This window comes from Protomyctophum parallelum, assembly GCF_964188405.1.
Source record: "Protomyctophum parallelum genome assembly, chromosome: 11".
NCBI lineage: Eukaryota > Metazoa > Chordata > Actinopteri > Myctophiformes > Myctophidae > Protomyctophum > Protomyctophum parallelum.
Window position 1 is genome coordinate 5,511,751 of NC_139707.1, and position 15,766 is coordinate 5,527,516.

A 15,766-nucleotide genomic window follows, 5' to 3' on the forward strand; every position below is an offset into this window, starting at 1 on the left:
ATGATAAATGCTTTTATGTGATGTATTCCCATGCTTTTGTTCTTGCTTAAATGTAAGTCGCTCTGGATTAAGAGCGTCTGCTAAATGCCTAAATTGTAAATTGTAATTGTACTGTGAGGGGAGGCGACAGGGCCTTCTTCCTTAGTGTATGGTGAGGGGAGGCGACAGGGCCTTCTTCCTTAGTGTACAGTGAGGGGAGGCGACAGGGCCTTCTTCCTTAGAGTACAGTGAGGGGAGGTGACAGGGCCTTCTTCCTTAGAGTACTGTGAGGGGAGGCGACAGGGCCTTCTTCCTTAGTGTACAGTGAGGGGAGGCGACAGGGCCTTCTTCCTTAGTGTACAGTGAGGGGAGGCGACAGGGCCTTCTTCCTTAGAGTATGGTGAGGGGAGGTGACAGGGCCTTCTTCCTTAGTGTATGGTGAGGGGAGGTGACAGGGCCTTCTTCCTTAGAGTACGGTGAGGGGAGGCGACAGGGCCTTCTTCCTTAGTGTATGGTGAGGGGAGGTGACAGGGCCTTCTTCCTTAGAGTACAGTGAGGGGAGGCGACAGGGCCTTCTTCCTTAGTGTACAGTGAGGGGAGGCGACAGGGCCTTCTTCCTTAGTGTACGGTGAGGGGAGGTGACAGGGCCTTCTTCCTTAGTGTACAGTGAGGGGAGGCGACAGGGCCTTCTTCCTTAGAGTACAGTGAGGGGAGGCGACAGGGCCTTCTTCCTTAGTGTACAGTGAGGGGAGGTGACAGGGCCTTCTTCCTTAGAGTACGGTGAGGGGAGGTGACAGGGCCTTCTTCCTTAGAGTACGGTGAGGGGAGGTGACAGGGCCTTCTTCCTTAGAGTACGGTGAGGGGAGGTGACAGGGCCTTCTTCCTTAGTGTACGGTGAGGGGAGGTGACAGGGCCTTCTTCCTTAGTGTACGGTGAGGGGAGGTGACAGGGCCTTCTTCCTTAGAGTACAGTGAGGGGAGGTGACAGGGCCTTCTTCCTTAGTGTACAGTGAGGGGAGGTGACAGGGCCTTCTTCCTTAGTGTACAGTGAGGGGAGGTGACAGGGCCTTCTTCCTTAGTGTACAGTGAGGGGAGGCGACAGGGGGGAAAGAAAATGCGAGGCTACTCCCTAGACCAGGGGTCTTCAACCTTTTTCAGGTCAAGGACCCCTTGGTTGAGAGAGAGAGAGAGAGAGATGAAGCAGGGACCCCCAATACATATTGTATAAAATTGCGTTGCGGATTAAACCTTTTCAGATTTTTTATATTGATTTATTTTATTTTCAGACCATTTTTTTCACCCAGTATCTAATGTAATCCTGAGCGCTATAGAGCGTCGCAGTCCCTCCCCCTTTCAGAACGACGAGTGGCCCAGGAAATGAAATGCAATGCATTTCTTTAAGTATTTATTTAAAGACGGTTACGCCGCCGACAAAGCCAACTCGGATCGTGACAAATCATGACAATGAACACAATGTTTTGGGCCGATCAAATAATTTATAAGAAGAAAAACAAAACAAATAGTGTTGTCTCCTGCCTTTATTTTCTTCTTTCTAATGATTTGATCGGCCCCAAAATATTGTGTTCATTGTCATGATTTGTCACGATCCGAGTTGGCTTTGTCGGCGGCGTAACCGTCTTGAAATAAATACTTAAAGGAAATCCTATGGGAGAAATGCTTTGCATTTCATTTCCTGGGCCACTCGTCGTTCTGAAAGGGGGAGGGACTGCGACGCTCTATACTCTCTGCCAATGGAATGACCTCATGCTTCCTTATATGCATGACGACTCCAAGCCACTTCTTTTCACCTTTAACCCATTCTGACCTGAGATCAGATTCATACGAGGTTTCCGCCGGACACACACTGGTCTGATGAACCCATTCTGACCTGAGATCAGATTCTAAAAATGTCAGTCGTTGTTTGATTTTTCAAAAATAGCAGACCTACAAGCTCGTATCGCGCCACTCGGTGGCGCGATATGAGCTTGTAGATCTGCTATTTTTAAATAGCTAAAGCATAACATGATGCTGACAACAAAATGGGTGCCCGGTCAGAATGGGTTAAGGGGGGGGAGTTTCCCTGGTTGGACGTAGTGCGTGGAGGGAACACGTTGTTCCAACCAGTTACTTTCCCCTCCATCAGGCGCCCCGGCTGACCAAGGGGGTGGGGGGTGTGGCGAGGGGTGGCAGTTTAGAGACCAGGATTACTGCATGTTTTTTGTGGGGGTATACCTACCCTATAGGGGACACGGGGAGAACATGAAAACTCCACACAGAAAGGCCCTTTCGCCAACCCCGCCTTGGGTATGGGCACTGATGACGCGGAGGAGAGAACACGCCCCCCATCAGCACCCTCAGTGTCTCCAGCCACCCCCCCCACCCCCCCCCCCCCCCCATAAAATAAATACATAAATACACCCCGCTTCCCCATACTCAAAGTCCCATGCAGAAAGCTCTGCTTAAACTGATCCCTTAATTTTCATCACTGCATTCTTTCCAGGGTTGGCCGTGCCAAGGAACGGGGCAGGAATTCCGATACGAAAACCCCCCCCCCCCCCCCCCCCCCCCCCCCCCCCCACACCCCTGTTTGCCCCGCGGGCCAAAGCCCAGGGAACTCCCTGACTCAACAAGCAGATCGAATGAGATAAGGGAGGGTTGTGTGTGTGGAGCTTCAGCTCGCTAACTTGCGCACGAAGTCATTCTCACATATCAAGAAATTGGAAGCGGAGACATGCAAATGGACCGCATGCCTCCAGAGGCACAAGCACACTGACACAGGGATATATGCGGGCGTGAGTATGCGTGGACGTGCATGCACGCCACGCCACACACATATGCACGCACGCACACGTGCGTTGAAGGTTTCAAGCACGCACGTGCACACAGACACAGACACAGACACAGACACAGACACAAACACACACACACACACACACACACACACACACACACACACACACACACACACACACACACACACACACACACACACACACACACACACACACAGTGGTGTCACTTTTATACAGTTATATTTCCGTAGTTTGTGTGTGTCTGTGTGTGTGTGCGTGTGTGTGTGTGTGCGTGTGTTTATGTCTATATTTGTGCCTATGTGAGTGTTTGCTTGCATACACGTCACTGATATTTGTGGGAAAGCATTCTTTCACTTGGGCCGGATCTTCGCTGGCAGATGCGTTTGCCTGGTGGGAGAGGGATGCTGGTGTATGTGTGTACCGTGTGTGTGTGTGTGTGTGTGTGTGTGTGCGTGCGTGTACCGTGTGTGTGTGTGTGTGAGTAGAGGGGGCGGACTAACGGTAATCACAGCAATTACTGTAAACAGTCACACTGGTATTGAGTTCTTCCTCCCTGCTCCTTGTCTATTTCCTGAAGCGCTCACATGTCAGCAGTGTGTGTCTTCCGTCATTGCCTATATGTGTGAGTAATGTCCAAAATTTCATCTGCAACGGCTCCTGCATCATGTGACATGGTATACTGTATGTGATAACTTTTCTGTTTATTCCAGCTTGGATGTCAGGTGCAGTTCAAGGCCCCCGCAAATGTACTTGGGTTTCCATTCTCAACCCCCGGACGGACCGCTCACTTTTTTCTGAGTATTTTTCCATTTTGGAAAGCGCAGAGAGTGCCATCACCAGGCGGTCACCAGGGTGATAACATCAGCACAACACAACAGAATGTAACGAATATATGCACAATGCGACGCGACGCGACGCATTATGAGCTTGTAGATCTGCCTTTTTCAAAAGATGTTTATACACTAACAACATTTAGCTGCCGATATCTAGCTTATTTTTTACTTAAGTCATGTGAGTACCTTTTTCCACCAGTGCGAATATGCTGTACGGAACGGCAGTCTGGTGAGAGATGCATGAAGCCCATCATGCTTTGTTGTACGCCAAATATCAAGAAAGCTGCAGAACACGTCGCGATGTGATGCTTTGTGAGCTTGTAGATCTGCTGTTCTCTATTTGTCTCGAAGGTTTCGGCGGACTACCTTTGACCACAGCGGGTTTCCCCCAACAGGGGCGGGCACCAGGTTGAAAGTGATTTCTTCCTTCACACACGGCGAGGGAAGGGTCTTTTTGCTGCGCATCCACAAAAGTGTCTCTCTCCACTTCAAACGCAAAATCAGTTTGCGCAGACAGCCGAGCGTTAGCATTAGCCTTCTCCTTCTTTTTCGGTGCGGTGCCACCCATTGGTTTCTCCAAACACATGAAGGAGTCTGCTAGCAAAAATGTCATCCTTGTATTTCCGCGCCTGCGCATGGGTGACCATGCAGGCAGGAAAAACAGTGGATGTTTCCCTATCAACTGACAGAGGCAAATCACACATTGGATTGTCGGTAACCTCCAGCGCCGGGAACACTTTTTCCCTGCCAGATCGTTACCGAGAATCATCATAATACATAATAACTGGCAGGCTCTCGCGAACAGCGACCTGCACAAGGCCGGAAACAAGTACAAAAAATTCAAGGACGATCGTGATGAGCGCATCTCCACATGGAGTTGAATTTGACTTCCGAGGTCCTCTGTTATGCAACTGTCTATTTCAGATCTGATCTGAGTTCTGGATGGGACAGTCACAGGGGAAACCGGCGTCATCGTCACGTTTGCACTGCGGCCGCGAGGGTATCGACTCCCGACTTGAACTCAAACTACTGCTGGCTTGTCTTTTGGACTCCCACAGTAATAAAAAATACAATAACATAAATCACGGAACATCAAGTGTTTCATTACTATAACGAGCCTCCTCCTCTCTTCCCTTCCCTTGTTCCCTCGACTGTGAAAAGTCCAGAGATTTCCCCCCGGAAAGCCTTGTAAGAAAAGGTCCCGGCGCGGGAGTGTCGGATGACCCCCTGTGGACGTTGCGGAGCTGACCAGCTACATACCGTCACCGCGACCGTCCAAATCTGTCACAATCTGTCAGAGTTGAAGCTAACATTGTAGCCAACGGTATAGGCTGATGTCTTTCCCAAACGGTGTCTGGGATCAGGCCCCAAAGCAAATCCTCTCCATGAGAATGGAGAGAATGGCTCACCGTTGTTCTATGGATGGTTATGAAATATATTACATGTTGTTGTTGTCGGGCAGAAACCTCCTATCTCCACATTTGTGTGTAAAAAAAAAGAAAAAATAATAAGATCATAGGCTAACTACAGCGTCACACAAACGTAGCAAGGTCCAAACGTTTGAGCTTGTAGATCTGCTACTTTTTTATACTTTTGAATTTGAATCCTGAAAAGTAACCGTTTTGGACATAATGAGCTTTCCATCCGACAGAGACACTGCGTGCGTGCGTGCGTGTGCATGTGAAGAGTCCAAACTGACTGTGAAATATGGACTAAGTAATCAAAAGGGCAGGTGTGGCCCATCTGACAAAACACATTTTGGCCGCTTGTATCTACAACGTTATTCTTTCGGTCATGACCCACACTTCATGATCATAGGTAAGAGTTAGAAAGAAGGGGGCACGGTGGCACAGTTGGTAGTGCTGTCGCCTCACAGCTAGAAGGTCCTGGGTTCGATTCCCGCTCGGGACGCTGTGGGTGCTGGTGGCGTGTTTCCTCCTCCGCGTGCGTCATCAGTGCCCATACCCGAAGGCGGGGTTGGCGAAAGGGCCTTTCTGTGTGGAGTTTGCATGTTCTCGCCGTGTCCCCTAGGGTAGGTACCCTCACAAAAAACATGCAGTAATGCTGGTCACTAAACTGCCTCCCCCTGGCCAGCCGGGGCGCCTGATGGAGGGGAAAGGAACTGGTCAGGTGTAAAGGAGCAACATGGACACTCAGGCATGAAGGAAGCATGAGTTCAAGTCCGTTGCTCTCCCCTTGTCCCCCATATATGGGGACTAGGTTGGTGGAGGGTGTGTAGAGCCCAGGATCACATTAGATGATTGACACAGGGGTGAAAAATGGGTTACAAAATCATGGGATAAAAATATATATATAAAAAAAAAGATTAAAAAAAAGAGTTAGAATGAAGATTGCTCGGTAGACAGAGAGCTTTGCCGTCTGGCTAAGCTCTCTTTTCGTCACAACAGTGCGGTACAGCGACTGCAATACCGCCCCTGCCGCTCCGATTCTCCAGCTGATCTCCTTCTCCGTCCTCCCCTCACTCGTGCACAAGATCCCTATACTTGGACTGCACAATCCATCAGTTTCCTGCTGAGAACCATGGCCTCAGATGTGGAGATGCTGATCCTCATCCCAGCCGCCGTACACTAGACTGAGAACCGCTCCAGTGAGAGCTGAAGGTCTCGGACCGATAGTGCCATTAGGACCGCATACTGTCTGCAAAAAGCAGTGAAGCAAATCTTAGCCCACCAAACTGTGGGTTGCCATGGCAATCAATGGGCTCAGGCAGAGCCTGGAAATGGGACATGTGTTGGGACTTTGGCTCATTAGGTCCTGACCGGAGCCTTTTCTGGCGGTTCTGGAAAACCGTGTATCCGGCGTCGGTGGGGAGAATGGTTCTCGAGTTACGTGGATTACAGATGTACGTACACGCGTACTGTACGTAGGTATGCACATACATACGTACGTACAGGCATTCGGTTTGCCAAGTACGCAGACCTCCTGGGGGCCCCCAATCAATAGGGTTAACCATGTAAGTGTATACCCATCGAACATACGTACAGTAGGTCATGACTTACAATGGTGTAAAGTAACTAAGTACTGTTCAAGAGAACAAACCCTCAGAAGGCCCCGGGCCCTGACAACATTAGTGGGCGCCTGCTGAAGGTCTGTCATGAACAACTGGCTGAGGTCTTCTGCAATCTCTTTAACCGCTCCTCGTCTGAACACTCCATACCAACCATTATGGAAGTCCTCCATCATCTGCCCAGTCTGAACACTCCATACCAACCATTATGGAAGTCCTCCATCATCTGCCCAGTCCCTAAGAAAACTAACCTCACCTGCAATAATGACTACCGCCCTGTAGCTTTAACATCTCTGGTGATGAAGAGCTTTGAGAGGCTCATTCTACCCTAGCTACAGAGGGAGGTTAGTGGGTTCTGTAGTGCTGCATCACACCTACGCTCAGCTGGAGAAACCCAAGTCCTTCGTCAGGATGGTATTTGTGGACTTCTCTCGAGTGCATTTAACACGGTGCAGCCTCACCTTATGGGACAGAAACTCCTCCGGATGAATGTCGACCCCCACCTCATACTGCTCATTCTGTCTTTCCTCACAGACAGACACCAGACCGTCAGATTCAATGGCAACTACAGCTCTAACAGGACTGTGTCCACCGCGGCACCACAAGGATCTGTCATCTCACCAGTCCTGTTCACCCTGTATACAGATGACTGCAGCAGCCCAGACCCTGACATGCTATTCATCAAATATTCAGATGACACGTTATTGTCGATACCACCAACACCAATAACCGCATCATTGGGGTAATGGACTATTTTGCTGAGTGGTGCAATAACAACTTCCTGGACCTAAACCCCAGCAAAACTAAGGAGCTGCTGGTGGACTTTAGGCAGGGCCCGCCCACTCCACCTCCGGCCCTAGAGATAAATGGCCAGGCAATAGAACGCGTCGAAGAGTACAAATACCTCGGCACCACCATCGACCATAAGCTCACATTCAAGACCAACGCGGAGAACATTCACTCCAAGGCTGTTCTTCCTCAGGACCATCGATCCTGCAGGCCTTCTACAAGTCCTTTGTAGAATCCAAAGGGTGGTTAGGATCAGCGGCAAGATCATTGGGAGGGACCAGGAGTCACTCAGCAGCATCCATAAAAAACGGACAATAAAGAAGGCCTCTCAAATAGTTGAGGACAACACACACACACCCTCCATAACCACTACGAACGAATGCCCTCAGGCCGGCGATACAGAGCATCAAAACTCACTAAAAGGGGCTCAGCTAGCTTTGTGCCCACCTCCATCAGACTCTTGAACGCCTAGGCTGAACCCCCCCCCCCCTTTCCTCGTTGGAATCCCTAACAAACACCCCCCCCCCCCCCTTCCACCCGATGGACTATAGTGAACGCAACATATATTTACCTTTTTAATTATTAGTACTTATAGAACAGATCTTTAATATATTATGCTTTTATAGTAACTGTGTTTGTGTATACTGTGATCTCCATTACATCTCAGATGCAAGTTTTTACTCCACCACATTTATTTGGCAGCTTTAGTTACTTTGATTTGGATTATTACAAAACATAGGTTACATTACCCTGCAATTCAGCCCTATTATACATTGTGGCCTATACATTTTGGCAATCTACAAGCTCAAGCCGAGCTTGTAGATTGGCTATAGGCTATTTTTGAGTGGTGCAACAGCAATGTCCATGTTCACCATGTGTGGTCCGCCTATGTATGTGGCCATGAACACCAGAATGACTAGCTGTTGTGCCAGAAACAGAGAGAGAGATAGTGCTGCATGCACGTGCTGCACTGTTGCCTGCTAGCCCATTCTGACCTGAGATCAGATTCATACGAGGTTTCCGCCAGACACACACTGGTCTGATGAACCCATTCTGACCTGAGATCAGATTCTAAAAATGTCAGTCGTTCTTCGATTTTTTTCAAAAATAGCAGACCTACAAGCTCGTATCGCGCCACTCGGTGGCGCGATATGAGCTTGTAGATCTGCTATTTTTAAATAGCTAAAGCATAACATGATGCTGACACCAAAATGGGTGCCCGGTCAGAATGGGCTAGAGAGAGAGAGAGAGAGAGAGAGAGAGAGAGAGAGAGAGAGAGAGAGAGAGAGGGGGGGGAGAGGGGAGTTGCACCACTCAGTTCACACAGGTGTGATTATTATTATTGTTTTGTATTTGAAACATTCTACATATAGTGCTTTTTACTTTTGGTACTTTAAGCACATTTTGCACATTTTAAGCAATACTTTTGTACTATTACTCAAGTAAAAATTTGAATTCCGGACATTTACTTGTAACCGAGTATTTCTATATTGCAGTATTGTGAGTAGCTTTTCCACCACTGATGACCCATCAGCATCAGCGTGGGTTCCTGCAAAAGTACATAAACTAGATTAGATTAGTTGCGTTATTGTCATAGCATATTAAAACAAAACAAAACAACGTAGTTTGGCAGTGATCCACTCAAAACTGCAGCATGAAAGAAATATAATACTCACAAATGTTTTGCATTTGTGATGTTTGTAAACAACCTAATAAAAAGAGACAAAGATGCTCCAACTCTTAATGCATTTGTCCAAAACTTGCAATGGCCAGATTTATTCCACATTGTGTATCGATACCAAAGCAACGTTGCCGTTGGGCACACGCGCACACACACACACACACACACACACACACACACACACACACACACACACACACACACACACACACACACACACACACACACACACACACACACACACACACACACTAAATAAACACTTCTGCAATATAAAACACTCTGCGAATGAGTATCAGCAGAGGCCATGGGGGAGTGCGCTGTGATTGGTGGAGTCGAGAAAAAGTGATTTCTAAAAGAGCCCCTGTTGTGCGCACGGGGTCGCAAAGGAAGGCCCCACCTGCTCTCTGACCTTGACCCCAGCACCAATCATCCTCAGCTGTGTGTGTGTGTGTGTGTTGCGTGTGCGCGCGTGTTTGTGTGTGTGTCAGTGTGTGTGCGTGTGTAGGTGTGTGCACAGTGCACACATGCGTGAACCCACCGCTGCTACGCCACATCCCCCAGGGGGCTTAAGGGCCTGATGGCAGGGAGGTGGCGACCCTTGACCCCAGTGGTCTCGGTGTCATGACTCCCAGCTGCAGCCTCCACCAGCAGGTGGGACGGCTCACTCCGAGCCTCATGGGTGACTGTGGAGGCGTAGCGCTGTGGAGATGAGTGATACCCTACGCTGAGCCTCATGGGTGACTGTGGAGGCGTAGCGCTGTGGAGATGAGTGATACCCTACGCTGAGCCTCATGGGTGACTGTGGAGGCGTAGCGCTGTGGAGATGAGTGATACCCTACGCTGGCTAAACTCCTCTACTGTCCATTTAACTTGCTGCCTCTCTGGGGATGCAGCAATTGCCACCAAGCCCTTTTTTTTCATGTCAATGACCCACAAAATGATGTGTATTTAGCCGCGGACCGAGCCTGCGTGCCTGCGTGCATGCGTGCGTGCATGCGCTGTGACAAACTACCACCGGCTTGTTATTAGGTGTAAACTTCTTCTAAATTCTCTCTTCTAAATTCTGAACCAAACTGATCAAACAAACCAAAACGTCTCTTCTAAATTTTAAACCAAACTGATCAGCATACAGAAGATATTATATGGATCATATCTAATAGAAATGTGGACAAAAATAAGCTGAGGGAGAAAAAAAAACTAAAAAACACGGCATCTACACCACGGAACTGAGGTTGACGCTTAATCGCTACGACAACCAAGCACAACATGTGGCTCCAATAGTGGATGGGCTCAATTTGTACGGCTAAATGCGTCCATCCACCGCCTAATGACATTGGAAAACAAACCAGAGCAATGTGCACACATGCACGCACGCACGCACGCGCACACGCACACACGCACGCGCGCGCGCACGCACACATCAACGAATCGCAAGAAAAAGTTATAGATTTTAACTCCCACCAGGAATTTAAATTGTAAACAGATTTGGTTTCACGCCGCGGGAATGACCCAATAACTGGAACGCCGTCCTGGAAATAAAGCAGCATTAGATAGACTCCCAACACCCATAATTAAAAGAATTACTCATATTGATGCATGAACTGAAACATCCACTCTGAACACTCCACTGGCAGCTGCAGCATGGCGGCCAGGGCCAGTCCACTCTGACGAGCGATATGTGGGGGACCGAACACAATGGAACTGTGAGAGTGGCAAAATGCACACATTTGCACACTCTCACAGCTGCAGCAAATGAACAGGACTCAGGATATTATTACAGTGAATGAAAGCACTAGACCTTAGGGCGAACGAGCGAGCGTGCGTGCGTGCACACACACGTGCGTGTGTTTCAGTTTGAGTTCAAATTCCGCCTGTGCTCATGTTAGTTTGTGTGTGCGTGCAAGCATGCAAAATGTCTGCATCTGCCCATGCCATTTAGAGCATGCACGTGCATTCACTTGTTGTCGTTGAGCATACAAGTATACACACTCCATAACATACACGGCTGCATGTGTGTGCGTGTGCGTGGTATAGTAAGTATACAGTATCGCCCCTGTCGGGGGTTCATGTGTTTGGTTTGATGTAACAGTCTGACAGGCATTATTCCGACGTCCTACCCCAAACCCTAACCTAACCCTACCATCACAGGGAAGCCACAGGTACATTTTAACCGGCAACGCATGTCGGGAGCCACGGGTGTCTTAACCAGTCTTAACCAGCCATGCTTGTGTTGGACTAATGCCTGTCGTACTGACCTACGTCGGATCAACGTATGTGCCCTCTCTGTTGGCTGGAATCGTCTAATGTCCAAAACTGATACTTTTAAAGATTCAAATTCAAAAGTATAGCAGATCCGCAAGCTATACTTTTCGAGCTTGTGCACTGATGCTTTTGTGCGATGCTGTACCGTACGATCAAGTTACAAAAAACCCCCCACAAAAAGTTAGAATATGGATATGTCTGCCCAACAGCAACGATGATAACAATTTATTTCTCTTTCTTTCTCATAATCCGGCCTGGCTTGACGTGCATGTGTGCTGGCGTGGCAGATGGGCATCCTCATGTGCCAACAAGCTCTTCTTGGCAGGAGGGCCTTTGCCGCGGGGCGACCGGAGTGGAAGTCAAGCCCAGGGATCGTGGCCCTACAGGCAGCCCAGTCCAGCATGCTGGCAGGCACCGCTGGCTCTTGGCTGACCTATGTGTCCAACAGGCCTACTGCTCATTCACTCACCTCATTAGCTTGACAGGAGCAACCAAACAAATTGAGGGCACCACAGAGCTCAGAGCACTTCCATGGGAACATTTCTCTTGCCCCCCCCCCCCCCCCAACCCTCTCTCTCTCTCTCTCTCAGTCATGTGCTCTCTACCACTCTTTTTTGCCCACTCTCTCTCTCTTCTCCCCCTCTCCCTCCTTCCCCCCAGCTCCTTCGGGTCACACTGGAGCACACACTGTACACAAAACACGCCCACAGGTAAACATTCACGTCTGCTTAAGAGAGTGTCAGACGCCGTTACAGTGGACAGACAGACAGACAGACAGACAGGCAGGCAGGCAGGCAGGCAGGCAGGCAGGCAGGCAGGCAGGAGCACGTGCACATGGTCAGACACAGCTGTGAGTGGATAGGACACACTGACATCCCGCATGCCTTCGGCCTGGTTAGACAATTAACTAGCCATTCTACAAGATTGCCCATTTTCACCACACCGATCGTATGACAAAGTGTATGAAATAAAGAATTCATTCATTCATTCATTCATAAGAAATAATATGAACTAGAACTGCACTCTGTCGAGTGCATACTTGCTTGTTGCACACTAGTAGGCCATAAATGGCCAACTAGTGCGCAAGCAGAGCGCGCAAGTACTTTCGACCGCTACAAACTGTCAAACAATTACATACATACATACATGTAATTTGTCCGTCCCAGCCAACCCACCACTCCCGACAATAAATCGAATCTAATCTAATATATGTAATTTGTAAGTTAATTAGCGGTATACTGTGGTTACTTTGCGCAAAAAACCGTCCCAGCCAACCCGCCACTTTTTATGCGTATGCAAATAAAACAGCAAATTGTGCCTGATTTGCTGGGACCAGATTACATACATGACCATATTTATTACGTCATCATTGAGAGCTAGTCATACATATGTATATGTAATTTGTAAGTTGATTAGCGGTATACTGTGGTTACTTTGCGCCAAAAACCGTCCCAGCCAACCGGCCACTTTTGATGCGTATGCAAATAAAACAGCAAATTGTGCCTGATTTGCTGGGACCAGATTACATACATGACCATATTTCTTACGTCATCATTGAGAACTAGTCATACATATGTATATGTAATTTGTAAGTTGATTAGCGGTATACTGTGGTTACTTTGTGCCAAAAACCGTCCCAGCCAACCCGCCACTTTTGATGCGTATGCAAATAAAACAGCAAATTGTGCCTGATTTGCTGGGACCAGGTTACATACATGTATACACAGGAACATTACCTTTAATCCTCCCAACACTAAAACATATCGTCATTACGTCACAATCGAAGACCAATTACACTCTGGCATTGGGTCCTTTAATCCACACACCATGTACTCTGGTCCCAGCAAATCAGGCACAATTTGCTATTTTATTTTACAAATTACATATATATATGTATGACTAGCTCTCAATGATGACGTAAGACATATGGTCATGAATGTAATCTGGTCCCAGCAAATCAGGCACAATTTGCTGTTTTATTTGCATACGCATCAAAAGTGGCGGGTTGGCTGGCACGGTGCATACAGACCGGCGCGAAAATATTACTTGCGCGCTCTGCTTGTGCAAGTAATAACCACTAAGATGCCTGAGGGCGAGAAGCGACCTCGCCCGGGGGCCACGTGCATCCCACTCGTTGGCGGCAGCCTGCGGGGCGAGGCATGGGGGTGAGATCAACATGGCCATATAAGGAGCATGTCTTGAGTGTACAGGGTTCATTTTCGGGCCTGTTGAGAACTCTAGCTTTCGCCGGCTGCCGGGCGTGGCTGCACTAATAACTTTGGGGCAGGCCCGTCTAGAGTTTGACATTTGAATGGACAGGTATAAGTCAAAAAGTACAAGACATCGAAGAGGAAGGATGGGAGGATCAACATATGGAATATCAGAACAGATTCTGACATATATCCATATGTGAAGGTTTGAGGTTTGAGGTCAGATGTAGAGTTGCTGGCCAATAGTGATGATATCAGGGATCTCCATACTGTATCTGTGCTTAACTGCGACAGCAGGTGGCATTTACTATGACATCACCATCCCTGATGATGTCACATGTCACGAGACCTGTCACGAGACCTGACGGGAAATGCTCAATTCCATATAGTTAACTGCGACCTTCGGTCGCAATAATAATGAAAAAGGCTTTAGACATTAACCTGATTAGGTTAATCAATTCGAATTTGAATGTCAACAATTGATATACAGAAGATATCAAATATATAAAATACCCAACTATTAGTCGAAAAAGAAAGTAATACAGGGGGAAAAAAACACATTTCAGCCCTATAAATTCCACGGATTGCACCCATGGCCAGCACAGATTGATAACACAAGTAGACACGCCCTCAAAGGAATGATGCTGCCGTGAGTTATCACTCTGCACTATTGTGGCGTTTTGGCTTTTCTGTCTCGTTTCTTGCCTCGTCAGCAATCCCTAAAAACAAAACGTAAATGGATCCTTGAACAAGACACAGTGAGTGCCACAGAGGGCTTGTGAAATGTGTACTTTTACAGCAAACATTACACATTGTCTCTGTCGGATGGAAACCTCATGTCCAATTGGGTTACTTATACTCTTCAGGATTCAAATTCAAAAACAGCAAAAGTAGCAGATCTGCAAGTTTCGAAACGCGTCGCTTCGCACCACGTTTCGAGCTTGCAGATCTGCTATACTTAAGTTTTGATGCTTTTGTGTGACGCTGTAGTGTAGTATGATCATGTAGGGCGTCCACAAAAAGAATAGGGAGATGAGAGGTTTCCTCCCGACAGCCGGGCCCGTGGACCGGGCCGCCGGCAAAAACAAAAAAGAAAACAACTTTCCACTTGTTGGTTCTCATGTAACCGAGGGACACTCAACTAAAGGTTGATTTATGAGACGCAACAGTCCGTTGAACCTGTTCCGTGAATCGCGGTCCCGTTGCGCAACTTCTGCGAAATTGGCCCGTGCTCTGCCTTGAGCTCATCGTGTGATTCGACATGCCCTAATGCTCGTGGTATGCTGTGTGTAAGAGAGAGAGAGAGAGAGAGAGAGAGAGAGGGGCTATCAAATGCTGGGCATGTTTGGTTACTTATTCGCACTGTTTTTATGGCGGGCGAGCGCCATCATTTGTTGATTTTACTGAGTGTCTCCGCGAGGACCCGCCTTCTGTTTGAGGACTTTGTCTGTGGCGCGAGCAGGCCTAACCCATTCTGAACGGGCACCCATTTTGGTGTTAGCATCATGTTATGCTTTAGCTATTGAAAAATAGCAGATCTACAAGCTCATAGCGCGCCACCGAGTGGCGCGCTACGAGCTTGTAGGTCTGCTATTTTTGAAAGATCGAAGAACGACTGACATTTTTAGAATCTGATCTCAGGTCAGAATGGGTTAATCAGACCAGTGTGTGTCCAGTGGAAACCTCGTATGAATCTGATCTCAGGTCAGAATGGGCTAAACTTGGACGGCCCAGAGAGAAGGGAAGACGGGCCTGGAGGCTGACAGACACAAACACACGCCGCCCGGAACCCTCTCCATCTGAGTGCTATTACACAGTTGTGTACCCCCGTGCACTCATGCAATCAGACATGTGCGTCCATGCGTACTGTACACATTTTTCGGTGTGGCTGAAAGTGCCTAAAACGTTGCCAGTGAGAGACTTCGCTGTCTCCCCCGGTTGTTATTGCTCGGGCTCCGCCGTCACATATACATTTCATCTGTGATCTTTAAATGCTTAGCGTGTGTCAGCACAGAATTCCATTAGTTTCCATCTGTTTAATATCCACCCGGCTTATATATTGGCCTATCATCAGCATCCCCGGACCCCGGCTAAATCTTCCCAATCAAAGACACCCAGTCCCCAGAGCAAGCCATCTTAACCCATTGCTGACATGCAGTAACTCATTTC